This window comes from Ochotona curzoniae, unplaced genomic scaffold, assembly GCF_017591425.1.
Source record: "Ochotona curzoniae isolate NIBS_2020 unplaced genomic scaffold, NIBS_Ocur_1.0 contig_3432, whole genome shotgun sequence".
Lineage (NCBI taxonomy): Eukaryota > Metazoa > Chordata > Mammalia > Lagomorpha > Ochotonidae > Ochotona > Ochotona curzoniae.
In genome coordinates this window covers 9,613,831-9,639,785 of record NW_024465859.1, presented here as the reverse complement: position 1 = coordinate 9,639,785, position 25,955 = coordinate 9,613,831, and the positions used below count along the sequence as shown (strand labels likewise).

The 25,955-nt window shown below is 38.9% G+C and overlaps 1 protein-coding gene across 3 annotated transcripts in view; it reads right to left on the bottom strand.

Annotated features, from left to right (window-relative positions):
* ELP4 (elongator acetyltransferase complex subunit 4) overlaps positions 1-25,955 on the bottom strand; it is a 227,507-nt gene that overhangs the window by 169,787 nt on the left and 31,765 nt on the right. The window lies entirely within an intron of this gene.

The following is a 25,955-nucleotide window of genomic DNA, read 5'->3' as shown; positions in this document are numbered from 1 at the left end:
TCTGAGGTCACCCACCCCCATTTGGATCTACCACATGGGATGGAAGAAGTCCAAATCCTGCCTTGCAGGATCCAAGGTCATCGGAATGACAACCAGGAGCCCTGAATGGTCTGCAGAAACAAAAGAATAGTAAACTTCCTTTGGGACTAGGGAGGGGATCTTTCTCTGGTCCTTGCCTGGTTCTGACTTTGGGTCCCCACCCTCTCTTGCAATGACCATCAGGATCACTCTGGAAATCCCTCACAACAAACAAACAAACAAACAAACAAACAAAAATCTAGAACAGATAGAGAACAACAAGGAAAGCTTGGAATCAGACAGGAAACGTCAGGTCAGCGGGGGATGCACTTACACCTCACTGGGTGGGACACAAAGATTAGTTACTCCTCATTAGGGTATCCAAGATTTCTCTGCACACCCTTCCTAAAACTATTCACCTAAACTGTTGACATATGTCTTGTTAGAGTTATAGAGTTAGATTACCCAAAAAACAGCCAGGTTCAGCAAAATCATGCTTCAACGTTATAAACTGCTAAACACTAAAATTAAAATAGACATGAGACAGCTGAATAGTAAGAACCCAGTTGTATATAAACTAATAATTGAAATGTCAATGAAGAAGTCACATGATGTGGTTCAGAACTTGCATTCTTTTCTTTTTTTCTTTTAACATATTGGTTAATCAATACCATGTCAATTAATTCCATAACATTATAAATTGTTACTGATGTTATGTCAGAGCTTTTAATTGATCGGGGTGATACTCTGCTGGCTTTACCTTCAGACCAGAGAAGGTCTCCCCAAGAAACTGTTGAACTTATCTGGACAATAAGATGCTGGACTTTATGCTTGGTAAATGCTTGCAATGAAAGAATCTCAACTGAATTTGAACCGTAGTAATGCAACAGGGTGGAGGAATCCACCATGGGGGGAGGGTTTGAGAAGGGGAGGGGGTATCCCAGTACCTATAAAGCTGTGTCACATAATGCAATGTAATTTTTTTTTGTAAGATTTTTTTAATTTTTTTTATTATTTTTTCATTGGAAAGGCGGATATACAGAGAGGAGAGACAGAGAGGAAGATCTTCCGTCCGATGATTCACTCCCCAAGTCAGCGCAACGGGCTGATACTATGCCGATCCGAAGCCAGGAGCCTCTTCTGGGTCTTCCACGCGGGTGCAGGGTCCCAAAGCTTTGGGCTGTCCTCGACTGCTTTCCCAGGCCACAGGCAGGGAGCTGGAAGGGAAGCGGGGCTGCTGGGATTAGAACCGGTGCCCATACGGGATCCCGGGCGTGCAAGGCGAGGACCTTTAACCACTTGCGCCACCTCGCCGGGCCCATGCAATGTAATTATTAAAAAAAAATCATAACACTAGCAATGCTGAAACTTTCTAATGTATTGAAGCGTGACACTTAAAATTGCCTTAGCCATAAACTTGTGATGAAAGAGGTATTTCTGAAACAAAGTAAGAGTAAAAAAGAAAGTGAAGCATTCAAATTTTTAAGCAAAAATTGGACCATAAATTAAAGAAAATAATCGAATTTTTATATTTGTGAAACTCTGTTGCTATTCGAGTAAGAAGCTATGTTCATTTTTATATACCAAAAGCAAAATCTAGCATTAGTACTTATGAATTACATGTAATTATTGTAATATTTACCACAAGGCAAATATAAAGCATGTGCACAATCCTTTTACTTGTTTGTAATCATGAAATTCAAAAAACTCATTCACTGAAATAATAGGTCAATTAATAACTAACAATAAGGACATTTGTTTTTGCCCATATCAAACGTTAGTTTTGCATCTGCAACTTATGTCTCTTATTCAACAATGAAAATAAAATTTAAAATCTCTTACTAAATGAAGAGTCATCTCTGATTCCAATTTATTAACTTTGGAAGGTGACCTGCTGGATGACCTCAGAAAACTCACAAAAGAGCCCAGCACAAAGATTCAATTGGTTATTCCTCCTGCTGCAAGTTTCAGGATCCCACATGACGCTGGTTCATGTCCCGGCTGTTCCACTTCCCAGCCAGCTCCCTGCTTGTGTCCTGGGAAAGCAGCAGAGGACGGCCCAAAGCCTTGGGACCCTGCACTCACAAGGGAGCCCCAGAAAAGGTTCCTAGCTCTTGGCCATTGCACCCGTTTGTGGAGTGCACCAGTGGATGGAAGATAGTGCTCTCTCTCCCTCTGACTCTGTAAATCTGCTTTTCTAATAAAAATAAATAAATTATTTAAACACGCACATATACATACAAAAGCACATTTTTTTGGTGAAGAGGTACAAAAGAGGCAATTCAAGACAAAAAAGTGCATAAATTTGCTGAAGAAGGGAAGCATACATAATTTTTAAAAAGTATGTATTAGTTAAGATCATAAAGATAATGTGGGGCATTGAATAAGTAAACATAAATTTCTGCCATGCAATATATTAGTCTACTGTAATTTTTTTTCAAGTTCAAATTTATCTACGATTGTTTCAACTAATTAGTTGAAAAAAGTGCATTATCATACAGGAGCTGTGAGTGTTAATTTTGCAGCCAGATTGTATGGGTGCAAATCTGGAGTCTGTACCAGTACCTGTGCCTGGGTTACGTGCTGGGTTGTTCCAAATAGAAATAATAATTCTCACTTCAATTTGTTTTGATAAAGATTTAAAAAACTCACAACTGAAAAATGCAGAGAATAGCGACTGCCACATTTTAAGCACCTAATACATTTTTAGACAATGTGAAGCCAAATAATCATCTAGTGCATTATTTACCACTACAAATGTCATATTACCAATATTAGGCAATATTTAGTTTTGAACATCTGAATTAACATGTTTCTCAATCTCAAAGACAGTTATTGTTTATGACACATACTACCCACAACTCACTAAAAAAAGGAACAAAAAACAATGCAAGGTTACTGTTTTTCAACAGAACATATGTATTTTATAATTTATATTACATTGTCTCTTAATATTTAAAATATGTCAATTTTAAAAAGAGCTCTTATATTAATGCCCAGTGGTAAATAGTCCCTGCAAAATAATATTGTTAACATGTAATAAACAAGATGGGAATATAAAAATAGGTAAGCATTTTCTCATTTCTCTTCTAAGACTTTTAGTTCTTACATTTAGGTCTCTGATATATGTTAAATGAACTGTTACATATTGTATGAGGCATGGATTCTTATGTTTTTATAAGACTAAGTATTAATTATGTTGCCATTATTAAATATTATCAGGGCACATCACAAAATTTGTATGAAATCGGAATTAAAAGACAATGTTTGCCGGTGCAGAAAAATTGTGAAGGCCATACATAGTTTTTTTCCTGATACACATTTGCATCAGCTGTTTGAAGTCCCCTGATAAGCGCTAGGTATTGGTGTTAACACATTGATCAAACTCAGCAACAATACTAAAAGGCTGTTTCTAAGTGCGTGATTTGGGTTCCAGTTATTCTGCATTTCAGATCTAGCTCTCTGTTAATGCATATGAGAAGCAGGGTAAGATGGGCCAACAACTTGTTTTTCTGGTCTAGAAAATCATAAATACATATATTAACTAACACTCTAAATTGTGGAAGGCTTCACAACTGTCAACCACATACTTTACACTTACATCTATCAGAATTTTGAAGAAGCATCGCAGTTTTATTCAAAATGAAAATCAAGAGCTAATTACTTTTCAATGCCTCAAAAGCTGATGTTGTAGTAGATCATAAACTGTCTTCTTGCTCAGCTACGTTTTTCATGTTTCTTATCCTGTGCTGCTATTGCACTTACTGATCATTTCAACTGTTTAATACAAATTTAAACCCTTGATGGAACAAGGTAAACTAGTACTTTTAACCAATTTCCTAGTGGTTAGTCATAAATACTTAAAAATCAGCACAAACTTTATCCTGCAAATGTCATCTAAAATTATTGGGTTTTACATGAGAGGGTGAGAGAGTATTTTCCATCCACTCTTCACTCTCCAAATTATTCTTTTTTTGAAAGAAAAGGCAGATTTACTATCGGGGTCCCTCGTCCCGCGAGCAAGACCCCGATGCGGTAAAGATTCTTAAAAAGGTTTATTGGATAAGACTTCAAGCGTTGTGTCAAAGTGAAAGCAGTTACAGCACTTGTAAGATTTATTACAGTAAAGCAAAAGCAGCCTAGTGCTAGCTAGCAATAGCCTTGAAGTGATAGCGATAGCTCTAGCTCTAGCATAGCCTTGAAGCGTGCCTGGGAGAATCTCCTCATTAACTATTTTTCACCCAGACCTTTTTACATTACTCAAACCAATCCATACACAGTTCCTCACATCATGTGATAAGCACACCAATCATGACTTAGGTCACGTAGCTTCCCTGCGTGCTCAGCCCAATCCTCAGTAACTTCCCAAAACCTGTTTACCACCTTTGTGCCACGAAGCAATGGTCAACAAGCGCCATCTTTGAGGTGCAGCTCCGCTCTCCACAATTTACAGAGAGAAGGGGAGACAGAGAGGAAGATCTCCATCCCCTGGTTTACTCTCCAAGTGGCTGCAAGAGTTGGAGCTAACCCAATCCAAAGCCAGGAGCCAGGAGTTTCTTCTGGGTACCCCACATGGGTACAGGGTCTCAAGACTTTGGGCCATCCTCGATTGTTTTCCCAGGCCACGAGCGGGGAGCTGAATGGGAAGTGAAGCAGCTTGGACATGAACCAGCACCCATTTGGGATCCTGGCACATGCAAGGTGAGGACTTTAACCAATAGGCTACTGCACTGGGCCCCCCTGCTCCAAATTCTTAATAAACTTGAAGCTGGTCCTGCTGAAGCCAGAAGCTACTATGAACTCAATCAAGATGGGTGGGGATATTTTAAATATTCCCTTTAATACAGATATATGTATGTATCTATATATATTCACACAATACAAAAACGTGTCAGGCTATATGTAGGCTATATGCATTTTATAAACTACATACAGATAAAACACACACATATTTTATAAAATGCTTCTTACCTGCTATGCATAAAACAACGTATATTTACATGGTGATATTTAATTTATGCTATTGTGAGCATTTCTTCATATATATATATTTGCTAAAATGATTTTAAAAGATTTATGTATTTTGGGCCCGGCGCGGTGGCGCAAGTGGTTAAAGGTCCTCACCTTGCACGCCCGGGATCCCATATGGGCGCCGGTTCTAATCCCGGCAGCCCCGCTTCCCTTCCAGCTCCCTGCCTGTGGCCTGGGAAAGCAGCAGAGGACGGCCCAAAGCTTTGGGACCCTGCACCCGCGTGGGAGACCCAGAAGAGGCTCCTGGCTTCGGATCGGCATAGTATCGGCCCGTTGCGCTCACTTGGGGAGTGAATCATCGGATGGAAGATCTTCCTCTCTGTCTCTCCTCTCTGTATATCTGCCTTTCCAATAAAAAAAATAATAAAAATAAATCTTTAAAAAAAAAAAAAAGATTTATGTATTTTATTGGAAAGGCAGATCTACAGAGAGGAGACTAAAAGGTTTTCCATTCACTGATTCACTCCCCAAATGCTGCAATAGCCAGAGCGGAGCAAATCCAAAGCTAGGAGCCAGGAGTTTCCTCCAGGTCTCCCGTGTGGGTACAGACTCCCAAGGCTTTGGGCCATCTTCTACTACTCTTACAAGGACACAAGCAAGGTGTTGGAAGGGAAGGGAAGTATCCAGGACACAAGCCATCATCCAAGTGGGATTCTGGTGCTTACAAGGTGAAGATTTAGATATTCGTCAGGTCTAAAAATAAAATTATGTTTTTAAAGATTTATTTATTTTTATAGCAAAGTCAGATGTAAAGAGAGAAGGAGAAACAGTGCGAAAGATCTTCTGTCAGCTGGTTCACTCTCCAACTGGCTATAACCTTCAGAGCTGAGCAGATCAGAAGCCAGGAGCCAAATGCTAGCTCCAGTTCTCCCATGCAGGTGCAGGGTTCCAAGGCTTTGGGCTATCCTCTACTGTCTTCCCAGGCCACAGGCAGGAAGCTGAATGGGATGTGGAGCAGCAGGACAAGAACTGGTGCCCATTTAGGATCCCAGCGCATGCAAGGTGAGGATTTAGCCACTAAGTCATCCCACCAAGCCTAGACATAAAATTCTTAGTGGACATATATATTATTTAGTCAAAATTCAATGAACCTTTGTCTATTTTAAGTTGTTTACAATCTAGAAAATACTACAACACAGCTGTTTGTAATACATAGCTTGCATCTCAAAAAAGCCTTTTTTTTTTCAAGCTATATATGGCACACAACAAAGAACAGAGAATGATACAAAAATAGCACAGTTTTTACCACTTGACTTTAATGCTCACAAGAATTGGGATACTGAAAAAAAAAGTCATTTCACCAAGAAAAAAGAAAACTTATTACAAAATCAGGAAACATTGAAAAAATCTTTAACAGGAGAAATAGGGTCCCTGGATCCTATATTTGCCCCCTCAGAGCAGGACACTACCCCTCCCCACTACACAAGAAAATCAGAAGAACGTTGGAAGAAGGAAAACTGAATGGTCAGCAGTTTTTCAGACAAAGCTAAGAGAGATAACACTATAAAAGCTCAGCCGTAAACCTACTCAGATACTTCGTAAGCTACATGGTTGCTTACACAGCATTACCAATTTTTCAGATGCTCACTCCTGAATGTGAAAGGACAGCCAACAAACATCTGATATTTGGGCAAAGGCATCTAATATTGAATTATAAGTCTGAAACAAATAAGTAGGAAATAGAAAAAATTTCAGGGACAGATTAAAAAACCCCCAAAAAGGAGAATCTAAGTTATACATTTCTAATAAAAATAAATAATATTTTTTAATAAATGGAAGCAATGAGAGGAAATTTAAATATAATAGCAGATTTGGAAAATGATGAGAAGAGCTGGAAGATTTCCTTGCTGAAATTTCCCAGAAATAATAATGATTTAAAAAAAATAGTTAACATGCCTTAAGGTACTTTCCAGTTGTTGTACAGTATTCTAAGCACTCCATACTATTTTATTGTATTTATGAAGAGATTGAAGCACAAACACTAGTTTACATAATCAAGGATACAAGTACACAGACAGCAAAGGCAGAATTGGAGCTTGGGAAGTCTTGTTCTACAGCACAGTCTCTTAATCTCTATGTTGTACTGATTCTTGAACAGATAGTGCATGAAATAGAAAACAAAACATTCAGAGAAAGGGGACACTTTATAGGAATCTCCTACATAGACAAAGAGTAACAAAAAAGCAGAGGAAAGGAACAATGAAATAATCCAAGAAAAACGTCCAGAACTGAAAAAACAGATTTTAGATTTAAAAATCCTATTGAGTAATACAACCAGGAATAGACACAGCCCTAAGGCAAGGGGCATAATTTTGAACAAGAAACTACAAAATAATAAAAAATAAGTAGGAGATTTAACAAACTCCCTGGCACTGAGTACATGCATGTCAGGAATATGAATGGCACCAAATTTTACAATAGTGATAGAGGATTTCTCAGAGGGAAACTTATTTCTAGCTTAGACTTCAATATTTAACCTAACTGATAAACTTAAGGGTAGAATTAAGGCATTTTCAGGCATACAATATTTTCAAAAACTCTACCATTTCACTCTTACCTTTTACCTTCATTCACTGTTAGGTTATTACAGCATATGCATTACCAAATAAGGGAAGAATTAATGAACACAAAGATTGCTAAACATCCAACAAAGGAGTAACATCATGGAAATTACTAGGATGATAAAAGTGCCGGAATAATGTCTCTGTAGACAACCGAGAGACCAAGAGGCTAAAATGGGAGTAGGCGGGTAAGTATTTTAGTAGAAAGGTTTGGGATGAATTAGTAATTGATACAGTCTAAGAAAATGAGGCAGTTATTAACACCAGAAAAGATCACATGTGGGAGTAGTACAGTAGCTCACTTGGCTAATCCTACCTTCAAGTGTCGGGATCCCATATGAATACCATATGGGTTTGTATCCCAGCTACTCCACTTCCTATACAGCTCCCTGCTTGTGGCTTGGGAAAGCAGGGGAGAATTGCCCAAAGTCTTGGGACAGTGTACCCATGTGAGAAACCCAGAAGTTCCTGGTTCCTGGCTTTGGATCAGCTTAGCTTTTGCCATTGTGGCCATTTGCAGAGTGAGCAAGTGGATGGGAGGTCTTTTGCTATTTCCTTCTCTCTGGAGATCTGCCTCCCCCCAAAAAATAAATAAATTTCTAAAAAGACCAGATGTATAAAAAAGAGAGAAATAATCCTAGACTCTTAAACTTGTGGACAACAAATTATTGTAAGGTAAACACTAAATACTGACTAAACCAGGAAAAAAAATTTTAGAAACAGAGAGCTCAAGAAAAAAGCAATGGGGAAGGGATAACAGATATAAAGACTATGAGAAGAGAAAGATTTATAGATACGAGATAAAATATGGGGCTGGCCCCATGGCATAGGTTAAGCCTCCATCTGTGGTGCCAGCATTCCATATGGGCATCAGTTTGAGTCCCAGCTGTTCTACTTCCAATCCAGCTCCCTGCTGCTGGCCTAAGAAAAGCAGTGGAGGCTGGTCCCAGTGCTTGGTCTACTGTACTCACAATGAAGACCTAGAAGAAGCTTCTGTCTCTTGGCTTTGGGTTGTTGCACTCCCGGCCTAAGTAGCCACTTAAGGAGTGAACTGGCCAACAGAAGCTATCTTTTTGGCTCTCCTTTCCTCTCTGTAACACTGCCTTTCAAATAAAAATAATAAATATTGAAAATAAAAAGAAACTAAACAATTAATAAAGGTGTGTATATGTCCTTCCTCAATTCATTTCAATATTAATATTAATAGAACTCTAATATTAGATCCTTTAAAAACCCTTAAAAGTATTGAGTATGTTATAGAGTCTCAAAGAGTATGCCAACTTTATTGTGAGGAAGGCTGGCTCCAATATTTCTTTTTTCTTAGAGAGGATGTTTCTAAAAACCATCGGATTGTAAGAACAATTAGTGCCTCCTGTATAGCCTCCATTGGGAATAGCCTTATCTGATGATGATTTTCCAACCCAACACACTTTTCCGAAGTGTGAGGTAGAACATTAGAGGAAAGGAAAGAAACAGAAGACAGGAAACAACAAGTCTATGCTTCCTTCCCATCCCCCTTCATGCCATCCCCATCCACTTTGTTATTTCTTTTTTTGCAAGCTGAAAGGATTACAAAATTCTACAAATCAAAAAACATGTGACTTTAAAAAAAATTACTTCTGGCATTCCAATATTACTTATGGAAGAATGTTTTAGAAGTCTCTGTGTTTAAAACAAGTTTATATAAAAATACCTAAATAGAGTGTGTCTACTTAGATATACTCTCCTCAAATTTCAACTACTGCATTGTGTTTCAGGGGCTATATTTCACTATCTTTTATTCTTTTTCTTTAATGATTGACTGATTTCTTTAAAGGCAGTGTCTCAGAGGGAGCAGAAGATGCAACAGAGAGGAAATCTTTCATCTGCCAGTTCACTCTCCAGATGCCATCCAAAATCTGGCTGGGCTGAAGGAGGAGTCAGGAGCTGCATTTGAATCCAAGTGCTTGGGTCATCTTGCAACTGCTTCCTCAGGTGCAACAGCAGGGAACTGCATCAGAACTGGGGCAGCTGACACAAGAACTGGAGCACAAAAGGAGGGAGTAGCTTAATTTATGTGACAACGCAGGCCCCATCTTGTTCTGAACAATGTGATGAACTGTATGTGTCCTCTTTAACTTGAGACATTGAAGCCCCAACCTTCAATGAAATCACATTTAGAGATAGGGCCTTAGGGAACTGAGGTCAAAGAATCAGAATGACAGAGTTCTGTTACGAAAGAATGAATGTCCTTATATGAAGAAAGACTAGAAAGAGATCTCAGTCTCTTACTCTTCTTTCGTATCACTGTTCTCTTCTCTTAGGCAGTAGTCTGCACATTTGTGTATTCAGTAACAACTCACTTGATGAATTCCTTCCCTCTCCAATTCCTTTTCCCTTCACTGATTTCCCCTATATTATTTCAATAGTACAGTTCTTCATTAGCAGTCATAACTCCATAATTCTGCTATTTCAGTGTATCCTGACATTATAGATATAGACAATGGCAGAAAGTCCAGCATGATTCATGTTTGATCTGGAAGTAGAGATGCATACTGCATTGTATCTTCACATCTCAATATGATACAGTTTCTCTGGATGAGTATATGTGCATGCATGTTCACATATATACATCTTCTATTTTGCCTCATATTAGGTAGAACATACAATATTTGTCCTTTTTGGGATTGGCTTATTTCACTGAGCTCTCTAGTTGGGACTATTTTGTTGCCAAAGAAACAATAGAGCAAAATTTGCTGAATTTTTGATATGATTTTTAAGTTGCAACAATAAAACAAAAGAAAAAGACTTAAAAATGTATTGTCAAGTCATTTTATAACTCCAGGAATAAATGTACGAACTTAAGTTTTTAAAAAGGAAAATATATTCTACTCCAAATGAAAAAGTAAATGGAGCATCATATATAAGCAATAACTGATTTTAGAAGAAAATAAAGCAGTGTCTTCAAAATGTCAGGAAAGTTGATATTGCACCTAGAATTCTTCATTCAGAAAAAAATTATCCATGAAGTATAAGCATAAATACATATTAATCAAAGAAATACTCTAAATATTATTATATATTATATTATTACCTTTAAAGGCTGAGAGATAGAGATGGGGCAGAAAAGTAGAGTAAGAACCTCCGTCTAATGGCTGATTGCCCAAATGCTCACGACAGCCGGGACTGAGACAGGATGAAGCCAGCTGAGAATTCAATCTAGGTCATTCATGTGGGTGTCAGAGAACCTATTACTTCTGTTGTCAACTGCTGTCTCCCAGGGTGAAGGAAGCAGGAAGCTGGAAATAAAAGCAGAGCTACAACCCAGGAACTCAAAAAGGGATACAATGGTCCTGATTGGCATCTTAAATACTGTGCCAAAATCACCCCCAAAAGTAGGCATTTTAAAGGCAATATGCTGCTTCAAAAGCTTGCCTCTTAAAAAACCTGCACTAAGGTAACTGAGGATGCAACTCAGCAGGATTACAAGGAAATCAGTAGAGATAGTACAAAAATAATTCAGGACCCAGAGCTAGGACCTCGTGACTAAAGTCCTCACCTTGCATGCCTTGGGATCCCACATGGGCACCAGTTTGTATCCTGGCTGTTCCACTTCCCATCCAGCTCCCTGCTTGGCCTGGGAAAGCAGTAGAGGATGGTCCAAAGCCTGGGGACCCTGCACCAGTGAAAGAATCCCAGAAGAAGCTGCTGGCTCCCAGCTTCAGATTGGCTCAGCTCCAGCCGTTGCGACCACTTGGGAAGTGAACCAGTGGATAGAAGTTTTTCCCCTGTCTCTCCTTCTCTTTGAAAATCTGACTTTCTAATAAAAATAAATAAATCTTTAAAAAAAATAAAAAAACAGAAACCAGCTATTTCCTTAATAATTACAATATATAACAATTTGTTATATGTTTGTGTGTGAATGTTGTGTACATTAGAAATTAGGAATGCTGGAATAAGAACAAAAAGTGGTGAAGATGACTCATGAAGAAAATGAAGGAATCAGAAAGTGGTATGACAGTGAGCAACTAAGGGACTGGGAGAAACAAAATATAAGTTTATGAAACACATAAATCTATTGTCTTTATATTAATAAAATCATGCCTCAGTCAGGCTGGTCCTGGGTTTGTGAGCCCCAGGGGTGGGGGATCCAGCGATGCTTGGGACGCCTATCCTGGGTACTTGGACTTGTCTGCAAGAACATGTCCTACTTAATGAAAAAGGTGGAGCAGTGGACACAGGCTCTGTTGTAAAAGGAGAATATGGCAGCTCATCTGGTGCTGTAGCAGCAGACAGAACTAAGGTGGACAACCCCCAAACAATGACAGCAGAAAATCTCAGTGAATGGAGCCAATGGACATTGGAAGCATGACATCATCTTTGGATCGGTGAAATAGGCAGCATTTCAGAACTATCCAAACCACTTGGACAGAACCTTCGGAATAAAACCCTCAATATACGCACTGAGATTCTGGGTTGATAGGAGGTGCTGGTTCCTCATCCCTGGTCATTGGGTCATGTGGAATGTCATGAGTGGTTTCCCCTTTTGTCTCTCCCTTTCCCCCAAGAACAACAAGAAGAAATCGCAAATTTGGAAGCAATGAGCTCACCCATTTTCCCTAGACCGTGATCTTTCCCACCGTGATCAACCAAAATCTATAAAAAAATTAAATAAAAGTGAAGATAAAATAAAAAGCAGATTTACAAAGTTCCACACAGGAAGTAGGACGTAAAGAATAAAATTCCTTTTTTTATAATTCAAATGAAAGAGTTTAGAAAATTAATGTGAATAAACAAAGTGACATTACCTTTGGATAAAAGCAACAGATTTTTTTTTTTAATTTGAAAAGCCCATATGAATCCAAATTATCACAAACTTCTAATACCAAAATATGCTCTATTATTAAAGTATTCTTATTTTTACTAAAAACATTTATCATTACCAATAAGATGCAGTAAATACATTTCTTCCCGTTTCAATTCATGCCTTTGTGTGCTTACTGCCACATTATTTTGTGGTCTTTGTTTTGGCAGATGCACAAGCAAAATCTAATTCCAACAGTTTGACCCTTCTCACTTTTTATGTTCTCTAGGGCATAATAAAAACCAAGATACAATCCCTCAGCAGTTAATGAAGCTTAACCTCACACCCTCTTAATTACCAATGCATTACACCAACCATGGGCATCATACTTCTCTCTAAGCTATTTTACAATTCAGGAGAAGTACTACTGAGCTATTATGTAGCAACATAATCCATGCAGCATGAGAAATCCTTCTTAAAAATAAAATCTTTTGATCCTTGCAGGTTTTGGTAACTGTATAATTAATACTACTTAAGCATTATCCATGTATCAGTAAGTATATTATATTGTATCAGTAAGTATGTTACTTTGTTGATTTTTGTTTGTTTTGGCAACTTTTACTTTCTGAAAGTTGGAATAAAGGAAACAGTACAAGGATATTGCTGCCATAATTCAAACCCAAAAGTATTCTGGAATCTAACTGAATATCTTTATATTAAAGGTATATTCTTGACATAATTGCCAACTAAAGTATTTAAAAGTATGAGGCAGGGTTGACTTCAGTTGTTAAAAATATTAAGAAAAATATCAGAATTTGAAGAAGTCTGAATGTCAGGATGTTGCATTTCAAAAAATGCTAAAACTCACATATTTTTACTAAGTAATGAATTATTTTTCTCTATACATATTTCAAACTAAATTCAATCTGGATCAGAAAATATTTTGATGCAATTTAAGGTTGTTTTCACTTTCTTGAATATAAAGATGGCAACATTACTGTTATCACAAGAAAATGAGAAGCACTTCTGCCTCAGAATACAAATACTGTCTTAATTAAACTTGTGAGTTCACAAGAGAGCTTCAATTGGCAATAACAACCATTCCATGATCAGAAAACAAAACCAACAAAAAACACAATGTTTCTTAAAATTTTTCCTTCAAGCCCTTGCACATTTCTTTCTTTAACATGTAAGCCAGGAATGCACTGGGAAGATTTCTAATTTGCCCTTCATTTTTCCTGATTAAGACAGAGGGAGAGGATAACATGAAAAACAGGAAATGGAAGTCTTTACTGGGAATTCAGAAATGGAGGGAAAGAATTACCACCAGTAAGAAATTAGTTACACACAAATAATAATCTAGTTATTTTAAAATATTACTTTCTAACTCATCACTTTGTACAAGTATCAATCACAGAAGGATCTCCAAGCAATGTATACCAGTAATTAATCCCCGGGTTCTCGGATCTGGTAGTGAGATTCGCAAGATGAGGTGAGACAGCTTTACAATCATTATCTCTATTCTAGCCATAGATCAACTAATACCAAAAGTCTAAATTTTGACCAAGGCAGTATGCAAACTCATATGGATTGTACTGATTTAAAACAATTTACTTTGAAGGAAAATAATACATTGAGTTTGTTTACATCCTGATGTTATCAGCTTCTATATTATTTTCTCACACATAAAAAACCAAAATCATCAAGCTGTACAGATTGCTATATTTTCTCAGTTTTCCTACATAGATTAGGATGAATAATTTATACACTTTATAATAAAATGCAAAAGTTACATTACATAGTACTTCAAAATTCCATTTTTTTCATAATACGCATTTCCACAAACGTTTTGAATATCTATGTATGGATTTTAAAACTTTTGCACTAAAATAAACTTTAATTCCACCTTCCACAACCTCTGAATAGCTCTTACATATTCAGAAACATATAATTATAGAGTGTGAGAATGTGCACACATATATTTCTTTTTATAGAAAACATCTTGACTAAAATACAGTTTGAGAAATGTTTTAAAAAGTGAGCTGGTGTTTCAAGTTAATCACTGATATTAACAAGCTCAACGAGTGAAACTGCGCAGTAAATCCTCTCAGCAAATGTTCACTGTGGCAGGGTTTATTAATCTGATTTTTAAGAAAATATGATAGCTGCCAATCCATATTGTAGCAACAGGTGAGATACAGTAATTATTTTAGGGACAGCAGGATTTATGTCTGTAAAGGATTCTCTATAAAATTCCAAGTATAATGTATGGATTAAATAATTTCTAAATAACTGCCATAACCTGAAAATTTAAAAATAAATAATTTTGAAAGAAGACAGAAAATGGCATTTGTTATCATTAATATATTTCACACAGAATTTACAGAATTTTTAAACTTTCTGAAAATAAATATTCTAAAGTTCTTAAGATATGTACTGTGACAAAAAGCTTTTAACTGGGCATGGCGTGAGGTGTCATCTTTATGGAAGATGCCAGGATTACTTAAATTTCTTGTTCAGGAAGGTGTAAGTGGCAACTATTTGTTTTAAGTCATTTTATTTTTCCAGAATGGACCCATATTATGGAAAATGCTATAAGCAAAAAAAAATCCTTGTGGTACTGTGGACTATCAGAAGAGATTGTATATCTCTTTAATAAACTTTGGGGTATTTTTTTGGCAGGACAATTGGTATTAGTGGAATAACACTGATTCTCTTTGTGCCCTTTGATTACAGAGAACTAGACGCAACTGAGTAACAGCAGTAAGCAGTTACTTTAATTCCATAGCAGCTGTATGTTATAACCTGATTTAAGAACGACAAAGGTGTAAAATTCACCTCATAGTGATCTGTAATTCCAGTGTAATTCTTCAACTTACTGTCTTCAAAACAAAAAACAGACTTAAATAAAACGAACTATAGGCTGAATATTACACTAATGCTAAGCAACTTTGTCTTCATTAACATACCATATTATGAAAAGACAGTTACTGTGAATTAAAGTCGCTTTGTACAACCACATATCATTTCCATGATTTTGACATTTGTTTTGTGCATAACAATACCCATAACTATTCCAAAGCTCAGATTCCAAACATATTTCACCATCTTGGCGATAAGTTCCCTAAGATAAGGTCTGACATTTTTGCTATATGACAGTTAAATCTTCTGCACATTAAATTCCTCACTGACTGAATCATAAACACCAATACCAACTGTGTCGTTGAAATGTTAGGAAGGGGCCCAGTGCAATGGTGTAGTGGTTAAAGTCCATGCCTTGCACGCGCCAGGATCCCATATGGGTGCCAGTATAATCCTGGCATCCTTGCCATCCCATCCAGCTCTCTGCTTGTGGCCTGGGAAAGCAGTCAAGCACGGCCCAAAGCCTTGGGATCCTGCACACGTGTGGGAGACCTGGAAGAGCTCCTGGCTCCTGGCTTTGGATCAGCTCCCGTGGGGAGTGACCCATCGGACGGAAAAACTTCCTCTCTGTCTCTCCTCCTCTCTGTATATCTGCCTTTCTAGTAAAAATAAATAAATCTTAAAAAAATAATGTTAGGAAGAGTGGTTTTCACTACTTAGTAACAGAAAAGTAGGGAGTGAATTTATTGCTCTTTTCATTTCTACCTACCCCATTCTTCCCCTTGCCAGAGAATCAGGCACATGCCATCTTTAAAAGTTGGCTACAAATGTAGGTCATTGGAAGCAGTACTGAGCTTTTGTAAGCCTTTCTTGTGCATGTGTGTGTGTGTGTGTTTTCCCAAAGAAGTTCTAACTGTAGCTGCCAGAGGAGAACTTGGAATTTTAAATAAGCTCACACAGTAGCCAGTGGTTTAAAAAAAAAAAAAAAAAAAAAAGACTGAAGCCCTGGGATCAAACAGCAAATTTCCGGCTCAACCAAAGGGCAATAAGCACTGAAAAGTGTATATATGGCCTGATCATTTTTTTTTAAGCAAATAACATGCTGAAAAAGAAATGAAGGGAACATGTTGACAATTGTTTTGCATCAAAAGCTCTTGTAATATATGCACTCACACGAGGAACAGGAAAAATACACAGCGCTAACAGTTTTAAGGAAACACATGATCACACAGGCTGTGAAATACAACAATGTGTGGGAAAATAGAGTATGCATACAGCTTACAAAATGGAATGAGAAAAGAACCAAAAAAATAATTTTAATTCTCTATACTATGTTGCTTTAAATGAATAAAAATGTTCATATACAGGAGACTGTCAAAAAGTAGTGGAAAATGCGTTATCAGGAAAACCTATCCATGAATTTCAAAACTTTTTGCATCAAAATAAACACACCTTTTAATTCCATTTATCATAACCTTTTTGGAACATTCTCATATTTGGTCCACCAAAAGATGTTTTGGAAACTTCATTTTTACAGTTTTTATGTTTTTTGGCAGAACAAGGAAGACAGGAGTTCGATCTGAGATGTTTTTGTGTTCTTTCACTCAAACGGCCAGTCATATGACAATGTATGTAGCGAGCAGACAGCTGCTCACTCACTCGGTTCAGACTCCTAATTTTGGTTCTACGGTCAGAGAATAACGGGTGAAATGACAGCTACAGACTTTTCAATCTGGGTACCAAATAATCAGAAGGAAAACAAAACTATATAATTGAAACTGAACCTTTTTTTTTTAAACAAATAACACTGCTTCATGTAAATCTGAACCAACTAATATCTCTGATTTTGGGCAAAAATCAAATAATCTGGAACAATTAATACCTCTCATTTTGGGTAAAATAAAATAATCCAATAATGTCTGAGAACTAGGATGCACTGAATCAAATCTTAAATGATTTCAATATGAGTCAAGATCTGATATTTTGTAATCGAAAGTTACTGCAAATTGTTGAAACATTTTAATTTTAAATTGACCTTAAAGTTAATGAAAAAGAGGTGTAAAGATGTTGGCCTGTGTTTTCACATTTTAGTATGTCATTTCTTCATTGAATAGCCTGTTGCTATGTTAATGTTACCAAATATGAATTGGTTTATTTTTTATTGAACTTGTTACTTTTTTATTCTGTGACTTATGAATTATTTATAAAGTTAGTACTCAGTTTCAATTATGAGAGATTGTCTACACATTACATAAATGAAGTCTCATTTTAATAAGTGTTAAGCTTGAACTATGTGTTTAATATATTTAATGTAAAAAAAAAAAACAATTTGTGCTACATTCTGTTCTGAGAAGTCAAAGCAGTTAAAACATTCCTGCTGGTAACATTTATTTCCCTGAGTACATATTTTAAAAAACAAAGTTTAAGTTTATTTAAAGCACTGAAGCCCCCATTCAACTTTATTTCAAAGGGGCTTATGACAGGCAGTGAATAATAATCTGTGTTATTTTGTTATTAACTAACAAAACCTAAAGGAATTCACCCCTTGTCCTAGCAATTACACACGTCTTTCTGTATGATCAACATCTGTTTGACATGGCATCACAAATATTCAAATTAAATTTGATAAAATTGACTTTGGTATGTTATGAAACACTGTTAGTTTTACACATGAAATATTTTATTTTCTCCAATTCTACAAACACATAATACACGTGAAAAATATTGAGAAGGCAGGTGAGTGTTTGAAACAGCAGTTATGATGCTTCTTCAGATGCCCACATTTTCATGTTGGAGAGCTGTGTTTCAGTCCCAGGTCTGCTTCCAATCAATTTCCTGCTAACTGGCATTTTAGAAAACACATGAAGTCTCAAATACGTGGGTACGGCCTCACACATGCACGACCCTGAGGGAGCCGCAGGCTCCTGGTTTTAGTCTGGTTCAGCTCTGGCTGTGACCGGCACTGGAGGCATGATCTAGCATCTCTCTTTCATTAAATAAAACAGGAGCAAAATTTTTTAAATTGTAAAATAATATAAGAAAGTACTTTTTAAACTTTAAAGAAATGTTTACACATAGATGTGTGTATAGGATGTTTTCACAAAAATTCTGATAAATGTTTATATATTTTAACATACAAAGGTAAATTTTATGAATTTTAGAAAAGTCTGAATAGAATTTTTTGGTGATGAATACTCTGAGCTGGTCAAAAAACTTCCTTTGGTAAAATTAACTGATACATACTGATATGTGTTTTAAAATCCTGTATATTATTCTATATGATTTTCTAAGGGTTACAATTCTTAAGCAGTTCATTTTTTTTAGCAGACTTCCTGAAAAGCTTTGACTACAATAGACATGAATATGTTTTCAAAGGATGACGGAAAAATTGCTGGGTTGTTATATAATATATCTTAGGCATATGATGGGCTTTTTTCCCTTTACTTTTCTTTTAGTTACATGCAGCCTTAAGATAATAATGGTCTATAAGGTTGTCTTTTTCCTTTTCTTGTACCACAAATATGTGCCGTGTTATAACTTCTAGAAATTGCCAAATATATTTCATAAAATTAAAATTAAGCAATGATAACATTCTCTCTCAACTCCCACATTGTATTTTAAACACTGTTAACAACTAATTTGGTCATTCACTGGTAGACTGCAGGATTAAGTTGAAATTTTTAAGTATTTCTATAATTAAGTTAAACACACTGGAGTTTGATTAAATTATAGAAAAAGCTATTTGTCTATATAATATTCAATATTGCATTTTAGGTATTGAAAAATTATCTACTTGAGCAAGAGAGACAGAGAAATAAAGAGAAAGAAACATGTGTTCTCAACAGCTGGGGTGAGGCTATGCCAAAGCTATGAGTCAAGAATTTAGTAAAGATCTCCCCAAACTGGAACTGGGAGTGGAGCTGGGCCTTGAACCTAGCCACTACAATATGGATACAAGTATCCCAAGCAATATGCTAAATGCCCATCCCCAAACTTGCTATTTGAATAAATACAACCTGTTATTCTTCCAACAGGCTAGTCATAAGTAAAATAAAATAAAATTGCAACAATACTCACTATAAATCAAAAGCTAAAAAAACATGTTTTCGTGGTAGCAGTCATATATTCTAAATGCCAAATAGAGAGCGTGGGCACCAGTGTAGTCTCCTGCCTTGCGCTGGTGCAGGGTGCAGGCGGACTCATGCAGATCTGGCAGTGCAAGCTTGCAGGGGGCCTAGGAGCAGGTGTCAGCAGGGGCATGCAGGTGCATGGGGATCACACCCAGGCAGCTGGAGCAAGCCTGGGGATTTCCCTGCATGCTTGATCCCAGGCAGAGTAGGGCAAGGGGAGGGAAAAGCCCTAGGTTAGCATGCCAGTGTGGTGTGACAGTGGACCATGTTTGGGGAACCAGGAATGTGTATGATTTTGGTTGGGAGGAGATATAGGGTCCCAAGTTAGTATGCTTGGGTCACGAGTAGGTGGGCAGAGCTCCGGGCCAGCATACCAGCCACTGGAAGACTAGGCTACAGAACTGGGCTAGGGAATCCATGCGCTCCTGGGCACAGGGACTGTGGATCCGTCAAAGCAGGGGGTAAAGGGATATGTATAAGGGAGGACCACTGAGGTGAAGAATGACTTCTGAGGGACTTCCATCAACAAGGACACTCTATTTGCAGGTAATGAGAGGGCTGACACCCAGCAGTATGGAGGAGGGAAGCTGGAGGACTGTTCTTGGTCAGATTAATGGCACCTGTTCATTTGGAAGATATGAGTTGAGCTAGTTAGGATTGATCACCACTGACTACCACTCGCACACACTAAAGTTAGTTTTGGAAGCCTACCTGGCAGGGCTAGATCATGGTGTCATAATAGGGGATGGGTAATATTAGTCTGGGTCATGACTCTAACCAGTACATGAGAGAACCATGTCTGGGGGCAGAACCTGTGGGAGATACGTGGGTACACTCCTGTGGAACTGCAATTTCCACCGGTTTGCTCAAGAGCTGGGGGTAGTGACGGGCTGAGCTAGGCATGAACATAAAACCCTGCAACACTCATGGGTACTGGGGTTAGGAATAGAGCAGAATGGTTCAAGCTGCAGAACCCTCAGCCACTCCCAAGATCTGGGCATGGGGCGGGGCGGGGCGGGCCATAACATCTACCAGCTCATACAAAGGCTGAGACAGAGTGGACAGACTATGCTGGGTAAGGATCTAGCACCTATCTGGTGTGAAATCTGGGTTTGGGAATAGGCCTGGTGGGGGAACTTGGGAAACTCCCCTGGTAGGCTGTAGCTCCCTCAGGTGAGCATGTAATTCAGGTCTTTATGATGGGTAGGCTAGGCAAGGTAGCTCCACCCATTGGCAGGTGTGGGGGTTGGTTCTGGAGGTGGATGGCCTAGGAAGAGCCTGGCTAATCTAAGCTAACTGGCATGTGCAGGAGCCAGGCTAAAGTGCAGGTCATGCTGGGCCGGGAGCAGACTAGGCAGGGCTAGGCTACAGCATCTCCCAGTGAGAGCTCGGACTGGGGGTGGGCGGGGTCAGGTCAGGCTGCAGCATCCCAGGGCAAAAGTCAAGACGGGATGGGCTATGCTGACCTGGGTCAGAGCAACCATTGGCACACAAAACATGTGTGGCTGGGAACAGGCCTGCTTGGGGTATTAAAGGGATGCCGAGGCTGGGTTGTGCATCCCACTGGTGACCCCGAGAACGAGAATTGGGGAAGTGATCTGAGCTGGATATGATTGTACTGTCCCTGGCATGGCTGTGGAGTAGGTCTGGGGTGTTGTGGAGTGGGTTAGACCTATTGGTGCTTGCAAGAGCCAAGGTGGGTATAAGATGGGCTGGGCACCCAAAATAAGAACTAGAATGAGTGTGGGCCAGAAGGGCAAGGAGACTATTCCTGCCAGGACAGGAGGAGGATCAAAAATCAGGCTGGGCCAAGTATCCTACGGTGTGTGCAAGATCTGCCACTGGGAGCTGACCTGATAGAGGAGATTGGGGAACTCCTCTGTCAGGATATAGTCCCTACAGGTAAGCACAAGAACCAAGGCTAAGAACAACCCAGACCGGGCAAGGCTATAGGACCTGTTGGCATAGGTATGGCTCAGGTCCAGCGGATTAGGCTGGGCCAGTTCATAAAATCCACTGGCAGATCCGAGAAGCAGGATGGGATGCAGGACAGGTGGGGTTCGGTCACAACACCAGCCAGTTCATATTAGGGCTGGGACTGGGGGCTGTCATGGCTGGGTTAGGCTGCAAAACAAGCCAGCAAGAGCTGAAACAGGGCTGACTGGATCGGCCCAGGCTATAGTACCTGTTGTTAAAGGCCAAGGTGGGCCATGCCAGACTGGGACACCTAAGACCCGGGAGGGCGAGTGAGTCTGGTAGGAGGTAGTGAGGACTCCCTCTGGTCCACTGTTCCTGCTGATGAGTGTGAGAACTTGGGCCGAGGGCAGACCACATGAGGCTGGGCTAACCAACTGCATCCACTGGTACATGTAAGAGCCACAGTAAGTTTAGGCTGATCGGTCTTTACCCCAGCATCAGCTGGCAAGTGCTGGCAATGTGGGAAAAGTCCTGTCAAATTAGACTGCAGAACTACCTGGAAAGTGCAAGATTCAGGACTGGGAGTGGGCCTTTTGAGAAAACTGTGGGCAACTCTGATGGGGTGCAGCACCCACCAGTGAGCATGAGAACCAGGGTTGGTAGTGGGCCTGGTTGGACAGCTGGTAGTGCCCATCAGCATAAGTGTGGTCTGGATAGTGGGGTTGGTTGGACTGAGTTAGGCTGCAGCACCCATTTGTGTGTACAAAATCCGAATGGGATGAAGATAGACTGGACCAGTCTGCTGCTCATACCGGCATGTGCAGGAATCGGTGCTGGGCCAGGTGGGGATTATTGGGTGTCGCTCAGACTAGGCTGAAGTTTCCAGTGGTGTACATGAGGGCCAAATGTGTGGTGGGCAGGGTTTGGTTGGGCCTCAGCATCTATTGTTTGTGTAATAGATGGGGCTAGAGGCAGAACTGACCCAGATTCTGCAAACACCCCAATGTGTGTAGGCTAATGTGAGTGACAGATGGAGCTGGACTCCATACTGACAAGCACACACAAGAGCCAGGTGTGTAGTCACCTCAGACGAGGTTTCTTTTGGGATCCTTTTGAATGAACTACTGGACTCAGTAGTCTGACATGGAGTGCATGTTCCAGAACCAGGCCTCCTAAGTTGCTAAGATGGACTACTGGATGGCATGCCCAAATGCACATGGAGGATTTGGCAGTCCACTGGAACCTGCAGAGGTATCATAGCAGAGGATGGAGGGCAGAACAAATTGGACAACTCCCCTAGCCAGGTGTTGACACAAATATCTGGATGAATGGAGACCGTAAGGTGGACTATGCCAGCCAATGGACCTTGGAAGGAGTTCTTTATCCTTGAAGCAATGAAATCAACAGCATGTCGAAACCATCAAAGCCTTTTGTTCAGAACCCTCAGAGCATGCTCCACATTGGGGACCCTGGGATGGTATCAGGTGAGCACCCATCTGATATGGATAGGATGCTGGGGGCGGTTTCTTCCCTTTTCTTCCCCTTTCTTCTCCTTCCTCCAAATATAGGAAGTAGAAAAACAAACTTGGAAACATGGTCTCATCCACTTTCCTCTACTCCCTGACCCTTCTCAGCCTAATCTGTGTTCCACAAGAGCATGCATCCATTTCAACTATGTAAACATCATCAAAAATAAAACCCAAAAAATAGAAAGCACAATGGATATGAAAGCATAATAGGTAGGACATCTTCATTAAATCAACTGTGGAAATTTCACAACATATATCATCACATAAATCCATATAAATGGGGTTTGGGTGGAGACAGATATGGAAACAGACAATTTTAAAGCAAAACAATATGTGATATTCCAAGAAGAGAAACTGACATGTATGTACACATATTTATCTAGGGGATCTATATGAGGAAAGCAAGTATACAAAACCTTGAAGTGAAGATACAGTGCAGTTACATCTCTACTTCAGAATAAAAGATAAACTCCCAATGAAACTGTTAAATATATATTGACAATAGGAATGTTGGACTTTGTATCATTTTCTATACCTACAATGTCAGGATACACTTAATTAACAGAATGATGGACTTGTAACCGTTGTTGAACAACTATAATATTGCTATATATGCAAACAGTGAGGAGAGAGGGTAGGGAGAGGATAGAAGGGGAAATCCTTGAGCCTAAGGAATTCTTAAAAATAATTTTTAAAAAAGACATAAAATTAGACTAGTTAGGGTTCTGTATGATAGGGAACCAATAAGGTGTGTGTGTGTGTGTGTGTAATAATCTTTTTTCTGCTAGTTTATTCCTCATATGGCCACAAAAGCCAGATCTTCTCCAGGTTGTAGCCAGGAGAGAGGAACTCCATCCTTATCTTCTACATGGGTGGCAGGGGCCCAAGGACACAGGCCATCTGCTGCTACTGCCATCTCAAGATGCATTAATACGGGAAGTTGGATCAGAAGAAACTGGGATTCAAAACGACAATCTGATACGGGGTGTCGGTATTGCAAGTGGCGGTTTAAGTTGATCTACCACAACACAAGTTTCATCTTTGATTTAAACCAATTTTTATTATAAGCATAAAATTCTGGATTGACAGTTTTAAAAATTATTTTCTTTTAGTGTTTTAAAAGTCATTCATTGTTTTCTAGCCTGAACTTAATGTATCCAAATGTCTGCTGCCATTTTTCAATCTTCAGTTCTGTCTGAAATGTGGTATTCTTCTTCAAATTTTCAAGATTTTTACTTTAGCATGTGTTTCAAGCAATTTGAAATTTTTTTCTCCAGGACTTTTACACTTGTAGTTTGCCAACCATCTTAGGATTATGAATATATAAATTTCATTGTTTTTGAAGATTCTTCCTCTAGCTTGCTGAATATTTAAAACACAATTATAATAAAAACTAATATGTTTATCTAGTTCTAGCATGCACATAATTTATTTTTGATTTTAATTGAGTTTTTCCTTTTATAAATTACATTTTAATTAGCTATGAAATACTATATACCCTGTTAGGCATAAAATTTTTTTGTGTTGCTATCAATAGATCTGAGTCTTGTTTTGGGACATACGCAGCTACTTTACCAGTAAGAGTTAATGCTTTCAAGCTTTTAAAAAAATTTATATCTATTTTTATTGTAAAGTCAGATATACAGATGAAAGACAGAGAAGATCTTCTATGTGGCTTCCCCAAGTGGCTCCAACAGCCAGAGCTGAGCCCATCTGAAGCCAGGAGGAAGGAGCTTCTACCATGTTGCTTAAATGGGTGCAGGGTCCCATGGCTTTGGGCCATCCTCGACTGCTTTCCCAGGCTACAAACAGGGGACTAGAAAGGAGGTGGAGCAGTCAGGATACGAACCAGTGCCCATATGGAATCCCAGAACATGGAAGGCAAGGACATTAGCTACTAAGCTACCGCGATAGACCCTAAGCTTTGTTTTTAAGCTCATCAGGACATACCAGAGTGTTATTTATAATGTTGGGATAATTTTCCTTACCACCAATGTAAAACTCTTCTTAATAATCTGATATTCTGTGAATTATGAGGTTTTCTACTCTAGCAACTGAAAGCAGGTGTTTTTTTGTTTGTTTGTTTGTTTGTTTGTTTATTGTGTTATTTTTTTTTCTTAACATTTATTTATTTTCATCAGAAAGTCAGACTCAGAGAGAGAAGGAGAGACAGAGAGAAAGATCTTCCATTGGTCCAAGCCCCAAGTGGCCACATTGGCGAAAGCCAACACCATCTGAAACCAAGAGTCAGGAGCTTCTTCTGGGTCTGTCACACTGGTGCAGGGTCTCAAAACTTTGGCATAATCTCTACTGCTTTCCCAGGCCACAGGCTGGGAGCTGGATGGGAAGTGGAACAGCTGGGATACGAACTGGCGCTAATACGAGATCCTGGCGCATGCAAGGCGAAGACATTAGCCACTAGGCTGTGTTATTAATTTGTTAAGTGTATGAGGACAACTTTGATGCTACTTAATCAATTTCGGCTCGATGTCTGCAATTTACTCCGTTTTGCTATACCTTTTAGAGGTTGTTTTTTTAAAGTCTAATGTTATAATTTAAAGTCTATTTTTTCCATCCTTTAAAATTGTTCTATAAATGTTTACAATAAATTGCTACTTGTATAAATGTCAGAATATTTTATGAAAGTTTCATGAAAACACTACCATTTGTAGGGCCAGCACTATGCCACAGAGGGTAAAACCGTTATGTGCTTTGCTGTCCTCTGTGGGAATGGGTTCAAATTGTGGCTACTATACTTCTGACCCAGCTCCCTGATAATGCGCCTGGGAAAGCAGCAGCGGATGGCCCAAATGCTTCAGCTCTTGCACCTACATGGAAGACTTGGAAGAAGCTACTGGTTCCCGGCTTTGGACGAGCCCAGCTCCGGCCACTGCAGCCATCTGGGAAATGAACCAGTGGATGGAAGCTCTCACCCCTGCCTCTCCTTCTTTCTTCCTGTAACTCTGCTTTTAAAGAAGCAAATAACCCCAAAAGTCTTCACATTCTCTAAAGCAAAATGTTCAGATCACTGTCTGAGTTGCAGCAAGGAAGAAATAAAAATGTTATTTTATTTTAAAAAGCATGGATAGGCTTCTTATTTCTGGCTTGTGGAATTTTTCTGTGA